At 46.4% G+C, this 15322-nt stretch overlaps 1 protein-coding gene across 1 annotated transcript in view; it reads right to left on the bottom strand.

The window, feature by feature from the left end:
- KCNQ3 (potassium voltage-gated channel subfamily Q member 3) overlaps positions 1-15322 on the bottom strand; it is a 291899-nt gene that overhangs the window by 89495 nt on the left and 187082 nt on the right. The gene's annotated exons all lie outside the window — the stretch shown is intronic.

Consider the following 15322-nt stretch of genomic DNA (forward strand, 5'->3'; position numbering starts at 1 on the left):
AACCCGTGTCCCCTGCATCGGTAGGCGGACTCTCAACCACTGTGCCACCAGGGAAGCCCAAAATGAGTGATTTTTTTAAAAAATTATTTTATTTATTTATTTTTGGCTGCGTTGGGTTTTTGTTGCTGCACGCCAGCTTTCTCTAGTTGTGGCAAGCGGGAGCTACTATTCATTGTGGTGCGCGGGCTTCTCATTGCAGTGGTATCTCTTGTTGCAGGGCACAGGCTCTAGGGGTGTGGGCTTCAGGATTTGTGGCATGCGGGCTTCAGTATTTGTGGCACACGGGCCCAGTAGTTGTGGCTCACGGGCTCTAGAGCGCAGGCTCAGTAGTTGAGGCACATGGGCTTAGTTGCTCCGTGGCATGTGGGATCTCCCTGGACCAGGGCTCCAACCCATGTCCCATGCACTGGCAGGTGGATTCTTAACCACTGCGCCACCAGGGAAGCCTGAGCGGTTTTTTAAATGAGATAAAATACCCCAAAGTGCCCAGCCCAGTGTTTGGCACATTGATGGTATTTAAGAAATGTCAGTTTTCTCCCCTTGACCAAGATGACTGATACTGAAACCTTGGCCTTCCATGTTATTAGAAGGGAACTCCTCTTTTCCGCAACCCCATTATCAGTGGTGTTGTGGGAGACTTTATATTATGGGTAGTAGATTACACTGCCATTCCTATTTATTCATTTGCCCATAAGAAGACTACAAACTCACCTCCCATCGCCCTCTGTCTTGCAGCGTCTTCTGCGTCTCATAAACTGTAGACGTTGCTCAAACTCAGAGAAGGTGAGAAATTAAGAAGCATTACTGAGTTCACGCAGACGTTAACAAAAACAACAAAAAACACAAAACCCAATAAGACTGTGTTTAGTGCCTCCAACAGTGAGTAAGCTGATTTTGCTGAGAACTCCTCTGCTGGTAGAAAATAGTGTTGAAAAAAATCAAAGCTATGGCTATTAGCCACAGGGAGCTTCCATTGACTGCTCATACATTTGTTAAGTAAGACCAAGGCAGTTTTGGCTCTGGGGAAACTTTTTTGATTTACACAAATCAAGTTCATGTGATTTCTCAACTAGTGGGCTTTTTTCCCCAAGAACTCAAACTATTCAGGCCTCAAAGTGACAAATGAATAATTTTTTTGAGGAATATATCGAGAGAGCCACCCTATTACACTGAATAATTCACTTATGCACCCATCTGTTCACTCATTTATTAAAGAAAATGTTTATTGAGCACCTGTTATGTGTCTGGTATAGAATTAGCCACAGAAGATAAGTAATTGCAAAAGAAACAGTCTTTTCTTTCAAGGAGCTCACAATCTAGTACCTGTGTCAGAGAGCTATTGTGAATTTTAAATTAATTACTTCATGGAAACACTTAGGAAAATGCCTAGAACATGGTGAACACTCAAAAAGCGTAGTTCTTATTTTTATTGTTATCTGACAGAGAGACAAGAAAACATACTTTCAGTCCACTGTGGTCAAAGTTGAGGATAAGGGTAACCTTGGGGTCGTAGTGCGGAGAGGTACCGACCCCAGCCTAAGAATGTCTGGAAGTGTCCTTCCACAGATAGCCCGTCAGCTGACTCTTAAAAGGAAAGAAAAAGAGGCAGACAGAGAAGAGTGGAAAGGAGTTCTGTGAGATGAAACCAGAGAGATGGAGGCCAAACCCTAACCAGCTTGACATATTGTGTTAGGGAGTTGCGTTTATCTTGCAGATAACAGGGCACCATCGAAGGTGAAGCCATCCAGAACATACCACCGTGGCATTCAAAATTATTTCGAGCTGAAGTCATTTGAGAATCGAAAGATGCAGAAAAGGGCCTTGTCTGAACTCCCCACCCCCATCTGCCTAAAAGCAGAGCCTTCCAAGAGAATTCAGCTGCCATAAAGTCCTCCCTTCCAAGGGAGGCTTCCTGTACAGGGGGAAGATTGATTCCTATCACCAGAGACTAGAAGTCAGTATTGGGATGAGAAACTGCATAAACATTGTCACAAAACTATCATAACTTGCATAGACTCTCCTAAGGCCCATTTTTCTTTCCCCAAAGTCATTCCTTTTTTTATAAGTGCCCTCTCTCCCCTCATCCTTCTCCTATTAACTTGGTATATAAGCCCCCAATTTTTAAAATAAATAAATAAATTAATTAATTAATTAATTTTTGGCTGTGTTGGGTCTTCCTTGCTGCCCACAGGCTTTCTCTCGTTGGGGCGAGCGGGGGCTACTCTTCGTTGTGGGGCGCAGGCTTCTCATTGTGGTGGCTTCTCTTGTTGCGGAGCATGGGCTCTAGGCGCGCGGGCTTCAGTAGTTGTGGCACGTGGGCTTCCGCAGTTGTGGCTCCCGGGCTCTAGAACGCAGGCTCAGTAGCTGTGGCGCACGGGCTTAGTTGCTAAGCGGCATGTGGGATCTTCCCAGACCAGGGCTCGAACCTGTGTCCCCTGCATTGGCAGGCGGATTCTTGACCGTTGTGCCACCAGGGAAGTCAAGCCCCAAATTTTAATCACTTCTTTGAACCATGTTTTCTGCACGCTCCTGCATACATATGTGAATGAAGTTTGTCTTTCCTCCTGTTAATCTGTCATTTGTCAGTTTAATTTGCAGGTCCTAAGAACAGAACCTGAAAGGACAGAGGAAGAGTTTTTCCTCCCCCCGACAAAGGATTTTAAATGCAATCATGATCACCTTTGTGTTTCACAAAGATCTTTCTTGATGTGGGGTGAAGAATGGCATGAAAGTGGCTCCTGGTGCAGCTTTCCCCAGGAGATTACTGATGAGCGACTCAACCAAGCCAGTGGCAACAGACAGCAGGAGGAAGAGGCCGACTCAAAACACATTGAAGTCTTAAAGTTAAATTGACTTCAGAACTTCAGTAAAAAGGATGGAGGATAGCACAAGTAAGATGGCATTGCTCTTTGCTGCTGAGTTTTGGGTACAGAAGAAACTCTGGAAGAAAGCTGTTGAGATTAATTTTGAAGATTGTGCCCGAGGTGCCTGTGGGGCAGCTTCCAGGTGGTGATGGCTAGTCAGCAAACACAGGCTGGAATTTCTAAGACAGTCTGATTTGGAGCTAGAAATTTGAGAGTCGTGAGCTAGCAGGTGGTCCGTTAAACCATGGGAACAGATAGGATTGAACAGAGCGTTCGAGAAGAGCAGAGGGTGTGGAGTGGGTCATTCCTAGACCTTCCAAGAGGCACATTCTTGTCACTAAATATACTGAACAAGGAAGCAAATGCAGCATCGCCCCAGGACGAAACACGGCAGGGCAGAGAGCAGCCCCAGGCTGAATGCATTAAGGCTAAGGATATGCCACCATCTCCTACACGGAGACTTGCCGGGGAGGGGGCTTGGTAAATATCTCAACCCACATAATTGGCATCTTTCACAGAACACTCTAGCGCAGAAAAGCTGCTGGCTCTGGGAAGGGCACGATGGGGTCCGACGGCTCACCTTCCACCTGAGAAACCAATTTTGTCAATAACATGTTTGCTCCTCTGCTTCAGGGCCACGCTGGGTCCACCTCGCCTGTTTCCAGGTGACAGGACCAAACGCCCCTCCCAGTTTCTCCCGAAGGCTGCCTCCCTAGAGTGGTATGGGGTGAGGCCCAATGAGCATTCGAACTGGCACCTTCCCAGGGCTCCCAGCAGAACGGACCCCTGGAGGCTGCAAAGTCCTCATCTGCACACTGGCAGCTGCCTCTTCAGTTTCCCAAGCCAGGATAAAAACAGCTCCCTACCTTCCAAGATGAAGCCTCCGCTAGAGAAAAGAGAAATCACACCCACGCACTCAGTCGAAATTCATCTTCCAATTTCTCAGCCTGTCACTGCTGAGAAAGACACAGCTACTGCTGCCACCACAGGCAGAAGAGGAAACCGCTCCCCCGCCCTGACACACACACACACACACACACACACACACACACACACACACACAGCACAACAACCCTCCGACCTCTCTCTAGATTCAGTCACAGGAGAGTTTCTTACAATGCGTCTTCCTGCCACTCAGGGAGGTCCCTGTGACAGTATTTTGAAACTTTCTACAGAAAGCAGAGATGAGAACTGATCCCAAGCCACAGGTGCCAGGGCAACGGGAAGACATGATTCCTGAAAGTCACGGCCACACTAGTTTTTGGGCAAGAAAGCACTATATTTTACTGGTGCTTTCCAAACCTGTTTTTCTTTTTTACCATTATGCTGTGGCCCTATATACAGTATTAGGTTATATAGCTTCAACCCTCCCCTCCCCCTCCTCCAGAATTACATCCACTTCTCACCAAGAACCCTTGTTTAGTATTATGGGTTGAATCCTGTCCCCCTCCAAAGGATATGCTGAGGTCCCAACCGTCACTTCCTCAATATGTGACCTTATTTGGAAAGAGGGTCTTCCTAGAGATAAAGTTAAAATGAGGTCATTAGGGTGGGCCCTCATCCAATATGACTGGTTTCCTTATAAGAAGGGAAAATTTGGACACAGACAGACATGCCCAGAGGGAAGAAGATGTGAAGACACACAGGGAGCAGATGGCATGGGACCGGAGTGCTGTATCTACAAGCCAAGGAAGGAACGCCAAGAACTGCCAGTAAATCCCAGGAGCTAGAAGAGGCATGAAGGATTCTTCCCTAGAGCCTTCAGAGAGAGGCTGTGGACACCTTGATTTTGGACCTCTGGTCTGCAGAACTGTGAGGGAACAAATATCTGTTGTTTTACACGCGGTGCACGGGGCTTTGCTACGGCAGCCCTAGGAAGCTCATGCACTTAGATACGCGGGCCTCTTTGCAGATGCTTTCAAGCCTTTCCTTTGACTTGTGATGTCCACCGCAATTCTCTGCCCTGTTCCAGGCCACATTTGTGTTCTGCATGATGGCTCCGAGGCATCTCATCTTTTAAGACGAGGGGTTTTTTTTTTTTTAATCCTATGTACAGCCTAGTTAGCTTTTTTTAAAATAAATAAATTTATTTATTTATTTATTTTTGGCTGTGTTGGGTCTTCGTTTCTGTGCGAGGGCCTTCTCCAGTTGCAGCGAGCGGGGGCCGCTCTTCATCGCGGTGCGCGGGCCTCTCACTGTCGCTGCCTCTCCTGTTGCGGAGCACAGGCTCCAGACGCGCAGGCTCAGTAGTTGTGACACACAGGCTTAGTTGCTCCGCGGCACGTGAGATCTTCCCAGACCAGGGCTCGAACCCGTGTCCCCTGCATTGGCAGGCAGATTCCCAACCACTGCGCCACCAGGGAAGCCCGGCACAATGGTCTTTTGGGTCCCTCCCCTAGTCCCCAGCAGTCGTGATCCAGAGGGTCACACAACAGTTCTAATTTTGAATATTTTCAGAAAAGGAAATTTGTACTGACTGGGCTCCCATAACATATAAAACAAGGTGCTCAACACTCTGGATGTCCCATTCCTCACAACCCCCCTGTGGGAAATAGCGACAACCATTCCAGTAATTTCCAGCAGAGGTGACTGAACTTCAGAGACTAGGAAGTTGATGAAGGTCATCTAACTAGGGACATGGTAGGCTGTGGACTTAAATCATAGGCAAATGACTCCTTAGCACAGGCTCATCCCTCTGAACCACAGGAAAACCGACCCTTTTTCTTGTCCAAGTCTGTATTCCTGTTTCTGCACATGTGGTCAAGCTACCTGGAGCATTCCCATAACCCCAGAGCGTCTCAGGAGTTAATGTGCACACGAATCCCCGGGGATTTTGTTAAATAGCACATTCTGATTCAGTAGGTTTTGGGTGGGGCTGAAGAAGGAGATAGATGGGCCCCAGGGTAAGCAGCTGGAGTTCATTCCTTGTGGACAGAAACTCCAAAACATCAATAGCAGGACAATGGAGAGAGGAGGCTGTCCCTGCCCAGATGAGAGATAAAAGACCACATGTTCCTCCTTCTCGAAGTCAAGGAGACCTTCCTGACTACACATGTGCAGAAAAGCACCTTGGATGTCAAAAAGGGAGTGGGCGTCACCCCGCAGTAAGTGACGTCAACTATCCGTAGGCCTCTTCGCTAGAATCCACCTTGGCTGAGAGATGCGCACGCACGCATGGGAGGTTCCTGAGATAAACCCAGTACGGACTCAGAACCAGGCGAAGCAAGATGACTGGCCAAAGGAAATGGGGAAGGAATGCCCCATAAAAGTGATTCAAACTACATGAGGGCATGACTCTCTCCTCCCGTGTGTCTATCCATAGGTACCCTTTTCCTCCTAATAAACACCTGATTTGTTTCGCTACTTTCCGTCTCTATGTGGCAATTCATTTCTAAACAGCTGACTGGCCAGGGCATTGTCACTGGCCACTGGCCCCTGGTGGTCTAGTGGTTAGGGCTCAGCTCTCTCACCGTTGAGGCCTGACTTCAGTCTCTGTCTGGGAACCGAAACTCCGCTTCAAGCCACTGCCGGCCGAGACCACCCGAGATCAGGCCCTGGGAGACTGCCTTTCAAATATTTACTGAGAGCCTACTGTGTACCAGGCACAAGGCTAAGTGCTTGGAATACATCAGTGAAGAAAACCAACCAATGTCTCTGTCCTCTTGCAGGGGGTGGCGTGGGGACACTGTTACTTGTCAAGGGCTGTGGCCTCCTGTGATGACCCGGCATCGAGGTAGGTATTGGTTGCCTGGTTGGAGGAAAGTCTGCTTTGTTTTCTGGGATCGGCACACAGGGGATGTGAGCATGGTAAAGGATGGAGATGACTGGAATTTACCATCATGAGGTGTGGCTACAGGTTCCCGTCTCTCAATCTGTGTGTCAACATTCAGACAGCCCGCCTGCAGCATTTCCCACCCCACCTGGATATGGTGCCTTAGACTCAAAATGCAAAATTTCCTTTAGACTTAAGTCATTTCCAGGGTAATAAAACAAGGGAAAGAGTCCGTATCAAATGTCAGTCTGGGGGCTTCCCTGGTAGCGCAGTGGTTGGGAGTCCGCCTGCCGATGCAGGGGACGCGGGTTCGTGCCCCAGTCCGGGAGGATCCCACGTACCACGGAGCGGATAGGCCCGTGAGCCATGGCCGCTAGGCCTGCGCGTCCGGAGCCTGTGCTCCGCAGTGGGAGAGGCCACAACAGTGAGAGGCCCGCGTACCGCCAAAAAAAAAAAAAAGTCAGTCTGAGGGCCTCAAAGGCCAAGATTTGAAGGGAAATGGGAGATGAGAAAGCTAGCATATATTTGATTATCTACTTCGTGTCAACGATTATTCTTTGTGTTATGATATCGGACCTTTATTCACAACACCTAAGGTATTATTTTCTCAACATAGAAAGTGAAGCTCAGAATGTTTAAATGACTTGGCTAAGATCAGGAACTGCCATGTTATCTTCTTCTATAATCGATTGTAACTGGCCATCTATAGGGTCCAGTGCCATCAGCTGAGCCTGTCTTAAATGTCACATTTCACTGGAAGCCATTGTAAGGGTCGCCCATGGCACTGGCGCATCACAGCCCTGGGCGTGGTCTTCCAGCTTTTGCAATCTGTCAGTTTCAGTGTTACTATCCAAGGCTTCCTGGAGAATTAACAATCTCCCTCCAGCCTCCTCCTTCCTGAAATTACTTTGAGTCTCATTTTGTCATCCCCTACAGCATCAGCTTCCTAAATCAGTGGCTTTCATGAAATGTGCTTTAATTCTCCAAGCAATAACCTTAGAGGTACTTACAGAGGTGTTAAATTCCCTCAGTCTCTCCCAAGGCTTTTATTTATTCATGCGTTAGAATGTCGTTGATTATATCTTCTTGGATTTAGCAGCTTGCCAAGAGCAGGGTGTGTTTGCAGGAGTTCACGGAATCAAACTAAGTAGCAGGGAGGGCTGGCCCAGGTCACGGAGCAGGTCATAGGGCAGCCTTAGTTCTTCCAGCATTTCCAAAGTCTCCCCCCATTTCACGGCTGGACTTAGTGACAGAGGAGCAGCAGATCCTCCAAATAAAATGATTTAAGAGGCCCAGGGCTTTCTTCGTAATACGTCAGTCCCCTAATAAATAAGGTTCTGCCAAGGCTTTCCATCCATCAATTAATTCGTCGCTAGGTAAGCTCACTAGCCTGACCCTTAAAGTACTTCATGACTTTGCTTCTGTGTTTCCCTCCAGTCTTTTCTTGCCTTGCCCCATTGCTGTGGAGGTAGCTTCCTCAGCACCCCTTTCATACAAATTCCCCCCTTTCTTCCCCATTCATTCAGTAGAAGCTTCCAAGTGAGGACTATATGACCCCATGTAATAGGCTGATCGGGCTGGGGGTGGGTCCCTAACCCAAGCTGGGCCAATGGAGTCTTTCCCTGAGAATTTAGTCTTGGGGCATGAGAGATGCTGTCATTCTCTTTCTGGGAGCATGGGGTATGACATGTATTTTGGGAAGCTCTTGGCAATCATGTTGCCCAAAGAGTCCAGGGGAGAAGGGGGAATGTAGGGAAAGAGAGAAAGAAAAGGTGTTTAAGAGAAAGGAGAGAAAGAGGGTTAGTTCTTGTAATACCTTAGAGAGCTCAGTAATCCAGGAGACACCCTGGTTTTGTTTCGTTTTCAGTTTTTGTTTTAATAATAAATTCTCTTTATTTCTTAGGTAGCTTTGAGTTTCTGTTTTTGCAATCAAGAAAAGCTGACTTTGAAAGCACAGGTCTCCAACAGTTTCCCCCAACTTTTGATTTCCCACAGTTTTCATCCGATTGTATGCCTCCAGGCCTGTATTCATGCTGCCCCCTGACCCTCCTCCACTGGACCAAGCCTCTTTCTACTCTGTGAAGCCCCTGCCTGTTGCCCAGCGTGGGCCATGGAAGGTGGTGCTGTGAGCGGCTTAAGTGCACAAAGATGGGGCCAGGCAGACCCTGAGTTGGAATCCTGCTCTGACTAAGGGCTAACCTTGGGCCAGTGACATGACTAAAGTAAATATTCCTAACTTTCCTCAGCTTCAAACAGAGATTAAAATACTAGTTCCTGTCTTGCAAAGTTTGGTGTGAAGAGCAACTGAGATCACGTGTACTCAGCACTGACACAGAGAGTCCTCGGTAGATGTCAGCTATGCCATCATGTCATCATCATCACGTTGTCATCATCAACATCATCATGATCTCATCACCATCGCTATCACTAGTATCCACTCCCCGTTGTGTCATCTGACTCAATGTACTTTGTAACGTTATTGTGAGTGTATTACTTTTCCAGGGCTGTGTGACTACCACAAACTTAGTGGCTTAAATGAGACCCACCTACTAGCTCACAGATCTCTGGGTCAGAAGCATCTCTGCTCAGGGCACCACAAGGCTGAAGTCCAGGTGTTGGCTAGCTGCATTCTCACCTGGATCTTGGGGTCCTCTTCCGAGGCCATTCAGGTTGTTGGCAGAATTCAGCTCCTGTGGTTGTAGGACTGAAGTCTCTGATCCCTTGCTGGCTGGCAGCCAGGAGCCATTCTCAGCTTTCAGGGGCCACCCACACTCCTTGCTGCGTGCCCCCCTTCATCTTCAAAGCCAGCAATGGAGAATCTCACTTGTGCTGCATCCTTCCCAGGCTTCAAATCTCCGTTTTTCTCTGACCTTTGTTCCCAGGTTTAAAGGGCTCATATGATGAGGTCAAGCCCGCCCAGATAATCTTCCTTTCTTAAAGTCAAGTGTGCCAGATGAGATAACCCAAACCATCATATCCACAGTCCCTGGAATTAGGCAGGGGCCAGGGAATGGTGGGGGCCACCTTGGAACTCCACCTGCCATCACGGGCTTAGACAGAGACGATGTGAATAAACCTCGTCTTGTGTGCTACTTGGCACAGAGAGGGCGCTCACCCAGTGGTTATTTTCTTGTTTTCATTATCAGTGTTAATCGCAGTCGTGTTCTCAGTCAGGCTTCTGTTTTCTCAGTGTCAACTCTGCTTTCTCTCTCTCTTAAGTTACAAGAAAAGGCACTTGAATCTCTGCAAGCATCAAAGATTTATGGGTTCTTTTGTATGTTTGGATTGAATAACCTGATGGAGGTCACGGTTAAGCTGGAACCATTTGGGAAACAGAGGTCCCATTGGAAAGATTTTCAAAATGTTCACTCTCAGGCAGAATCAAGTATTTTTCCAGGTGAAAAGAGTTTGCCCTTTGCAACTGTGATTCTGTAACTGGGCTCGGAAAACTCTTCCCAGTAGTAGTGGAGTTAAGGAAGAGCTTGGAGATAATCCCACATTCTTCCTAGTTTGGCCACATTAGTGTAGGCGGCAGCACGGAGGAGAATCAGGCTTTTCCGATGGGTTCCTCCAGAGGAGAATCTCATTCATCCACTGCTTCCTGCCAGGCCTTGTGCTGGGCCACAGAGATACAGCTGGAAGGAGCCCAGCATGGACCCCACTGAGCAGAGCACCTGCCCAGAGGGGAGGCTGACAATGACACACAGACCCACACATCAGAGGATTTCGGACAAGGGTAAGTGTCATCAAGAAATGAACAGGGTGGAGCCACTGGAAGTGGCTTAGGAAGGTGCTAACTCAGTGGGGGCAGGAGGAAAGCCAACCCAAGGAATGGCATTTTGGCTGAGATCCAAGTGATGCGAAGGAACCGGCCCTACGGAACCCAGCAGAGCATTGCAGGCAGGTGTCACGATGGTGCAATCATCACCACTAGATCCGATTTACTTTTTAAAATGATGGTTCTGGCCATTGTGTGGAGAATGGACTGTGTGGCATGAGACAAGGAAGCTCCTGCAGTGGTCCAGGAAGAACTGGATGGTGGCTGGACCAGGGCAGCAGTGGTGATGGAGAAAAACAGATGGTCCTGAGGCTTTCTGTTTTCCAAATCGGGACACCTGATGTGGTGACAGGAGCACAAACTGTGAGGCTGGACAACCTAGCTTTGGATCTGCCACTTTCTACCTGCCCTAAGCATGGGCAAATCACTTAATTGAGCTGAGCCTCAGTTTCCCAATCTGAAAAATGGGAACATGAATAACCACCTCATGTGTTTACTCTGGAAACCAAACAAGATAAACCACACATACATCCTATCACCATGCCCGGGAGGTAGTGTGTTCCATAAGTATCAGTTTTCTTCTGTTTTGAGATCTCTCTGTCCCACACTCAAAAGGCAGCCCACCTTAAGGTCGGGTCTCAAGAACTCTGTTCAGGCATTCCCCTGTCATTACACAGAGTTAATTTCCCAAACTTGGAATGGAAGACCTGTGGGGCTTTCACCCACCAAGGGGAAACCGTTTTTCATGGAGATGGGAGAATTGTCACAATCTGAAATCCCCTGCCACCAAGCTGTGTAGTCTTGGGCAAATCACAACTCTTCTGAGACTCAGTTTCCCCATTTACAAAGGGAGTCATCTCCTCTGTCAGCGTTAAGCTGTGTATGCCTGGCCGGGGGGCGGGGGGGCGCTAAAGGCGACAGTCCGTATTTATAGTGTCACCACATATCCTGGTTTGTCCAGATCTGTTCTGGTTTACTCTTGCTGTGCCAGCATAATTATTGATAGCTCTGCCTTTCACTGTCAGAAGTGGTCTGGTTTGAACAAGTTATTTGGTCATTCAATTTATTCACTTCATTACTTTTCCCGCAGGTCAAGTTAGACCTTTTCCTTTATTGCTTCAGCTGAAATATTGAAAGTGCCAGGTTCTGGCAACTGAAGAGCAATTTTGGATGTTGGGTGTTTTTTTAAATTATTAAAGGAATCTTTGCCTGCTTTTCTGCCTTTAGAATCTGGTCAGCATAAGACACAATTGCCTTGCCTATGTGTAAGTATCTAATTTATGTTCTATATCCATATTAAGTTTCTGTAAATTAGTAAAAAGGGCAAACATTTTTTCTGTGTCCTCAGGCTGAAACGGAGGGCAATGGGGAGGGTGGGGGACAGCTGTGTAGCTCGGTATCTCTCTTCAGCAGTGAAGGAGAGTGATGTATTCGTGTGTGAGATGAATGCAAGAAAGCAGGATAGAGGTCTCTGCTTTTTCCTCCCGGTCCAGAGTCTAAGCGGGGAAGCCAAAATTCCAGGGATGCTTTTAGAGTCGGGTGTCCAGGTGATTCAGTAGCTCGTGTTTTATGCTTATGTTGAACCTGCAGCTTAGAGATAACCCAGAATGTATCCTAAAGGCACTGGGCCTCCCACACGCCCTAGCAGAATATCGAGGTCGAGGCAATTCTCAGGTAAACCTAGGAGTTAGCACTTTCTATTCCGGCGTCTGAGTAGAAATAATTTCATGAAATGGACTCGTAGAATCTGGATTAGACAGCAAGGGAAAATGAAAACAGGGAAGAAGATTTGCTACTGACAGAATTCAAATCAAGTCATGGAATATGCTTCTGGTTGGTGTTTGGCTGGAAATGATTTTGAAAACATGAGTTTTCAATGTCTGATGTAGCTTTGCTTCTCACTTTCGAATAGACTACCGCTATCTCAGCTGGTGTCATGAGTGTGTTCCCTCCTGGGTAAGGGTAGCATTGATTGGGAACACTCTGGGTCACCCATAAGACTGGCTTAAAGGAGGACATTTTATTTTTCTCACACAGCAAGATATGTGAGGCAAGCACCTGCCGACATCTGTTCAACAGCTCAGCAATGCCACAGCCTATGTCTCAATGACTGTCTTGGCTTTCCCCTCGTCTTGGTTGTCTCATCATCATAACACACAGCATCTACAGGTATTAAACCCATGTACAGGACAGAAGGAAGACACGGGAAGCCTTTTATAAGGAAAAGCCAAAAGCCTTCCTGCCACACCTCAGTGGCCAGAACTATGTCACATGACCACCCAATCTACAGGGATGCTGATGGAGTTAGTGTCTGGGGCTGTTCTTGATGAACTGGGTGTCCGTTAGGAATGAAGAGAAGAAAGAAGAAAGAAGAAAGACTAGTGGTTGACTAAGAACACCTGCCACAGGGGTACATTTCAGTGATGGTATTGTTTACTTGAGGGCTGTATTTTCGAAGCTGGGGAGGTAAACAAGTCTTGACCAAGGGCTTGCTCTGTGCCCGCGGTGCCCATTTGTTGAACAAATGAAAGAATAAATGAATCAGTTAATAAGAGTCTATGATGTGCCAGACACTGTATTAGGGCTTTTCCATATTTTAAGTCCTGTAGCTCTCACAACAACCCTACAAAGCTGCTATAATAATTCTAACTGTTTCATGGATGAGAAAATAAACTTAGTGACGTTAAATAAGTTGCTCAAGGTTACGGCTGGAAAACTGCCAGGACTCACATCACTGCGTTTATCTGCTTCTAAGCACAATGTAAAGTTCTTCTTACTTTATAAAGATATTATGCAACAATAGTATCTTAAATAAGCATTCTGTGATTACAGTTATTGTTATCCATCACCTCCCTTTATCTTTCGAAAAACACTGAGTGGTAGAAGGGAAAAGGATTAGTTCCATTTTTCACAGAAGTGGAAACTGAGGAGGGAATTGAACTAACTTACTCGGGACTACAGTAAGCATTATACAGTCAAGGGCATCGGAGAGATCAAGGATATTTTAATTTGCTTAGAATTTATTCCTCTTTGCACAACCACTTACAGCAGCACCACATTTCTTACGAGGCAGGAAGAAAGCCCAGCTCATTTTTTTTCATGCATTAGTGGAAAAGAAATATCTATCTGAGTCATGCAGAACGGCAAATACCTCATATGTGGGTACGGCAGAGTTGCTGACCTGAGAGGTGGTTAATGCACCTGCTTGCTCCCGTCTAATAACGTTTTACTAGTCAATCAACAGACATTTATTGAATAAGACACTGTGCAAGGAATTAAGGGGTGAGGTGGGTGGAAGGCAGTCCCACCCTGTGTAGGAACTGGGCGGGGCACGGACATCCATGGACCATCTATGATGTCTTGGCAACTTACATACCCTGTCTCATCTGACCACGAGAACAACCTCAGGATACAGGCCCTGATTATGCTTAGAGATGTCAAGACACCTACCGAAAGCCACACAGTTGGTAAGTAGAAGACTTGGGATTTGAAACTAGAACACTCTGATTTCAGAGCTGCAAGTTTACCTTCTGTACTACACCACTTTCAACAGCATAGCAGCTGGTTTTATAATGATCTATTGTTTTGTTGGTTTTCTTGACTAAATAGATGATAGATATACTAAAAACGTAGATTCCATACCTTTTTCATTCACCACCAGATCTCCAGCACCTAGGACAGCGCCAAGCACACAGTATGTATAATACAAAATAAACATTTATTGAATGAATGAATAATTGAGTTATTTTTTGTTTTAGAATCCCAAGGGCTTATCATAACACCTGACATTGTATTTTATGGGGAACAAAACAATGTTTGTATTAATTTATGGGCACTTTGTTTACTCAAATCCTGTGGAGTAGACCTCACTCTCCTAGTTTTATAGATGAGAACATAAATCTCAGAGAGAGTAGGCACTTGCTTTGGGACAAACGACTCTTTGGAAGAGAGGCTGGGATGCCACCTCCTTTCTACCATGCTGTTTTACATAAGGAAGTGGGGGCAGTCTGAATATTTCTGAGGAGGAATAAGACAATAGAATTCCTAGAAGGAACTCTGGCAGTAGGGGATAAAAGGTATCAGGATGGGAAGATACCAGGCAGGAGAAAGAGAAGAGCATCTGATTAATGTCAGTTCCATTCTGACAATGGGCCATGAGGCTTAACTTTCATGATATGGAGCCCATTCTACAGATTAACAACCTGAGGCTCAGGAAGGTTAAGTGACTTGCCCAAACTCACAAAGCTAGTATGTGATAGAGCCAGGATCTGAATCCCCACATGTTGGATATGATACAACCTCACGAGTCTTATAAGTCTCTAGTCTCACAATGGCAGTCTCGAAAGGAGAAAAAATAATGTGATCTGGAATTGTTCCCAAAGGCTTCCTAGAGGAGGTAACAGGTGACTTTGGTTTGGAAAGTGAGGTAGGGAAGGAATTTCTGGCAAAGGTTTGGAGGCCAAAAAGGAAACACATATAGGGTTCTGCGGGGTTTCAGCCTGAAAGAAGCAGAATAAAAAGCAGTAACTAAAAAGTGATTTTTTTTAACCCATTTATGAAAATTGTGTCAAAAGCCTCATCAAGTAAGACCAAGAGCTGCTTCATGGAAAGAGCCATAGCTCTGGAGCCAGAGATTTGGTGTCAGAGTCTGATTCCCAGCTTAATAGCTGTGTGTTCGTGGGTAAATTACCTAACCTCCCTGGGCCTCAATTTCACAGCGAGATAAAGTTACTAATGGTTCAATGTACACACTAAGTGCTCAATAATGGTTCATTTCCCTTTATCCCTTCCCTTCACGGCTGAACCTGTAAGGGTAGAAATATCCATCATCTTTCCCTGTAACCAGATTCCAAGCTCTTAGGAAAATATGTTGGTTTCACAATCCAGGTATCATCATTATTGTGCTGT

Source organism: Orcinus orca, chromosome 17 (assembly GCF_937001465.1).
Source record: "Orcinus orca chromosome 17, mOrcOrc1.1, whole genome shotgun sequence".
NCBI classification, from domain to species: Eukaryota; Metazoa; Chordata; class Mammalia; order Artiodactyla; family Delphinidae; genus Orcinus; species Orcinus orca.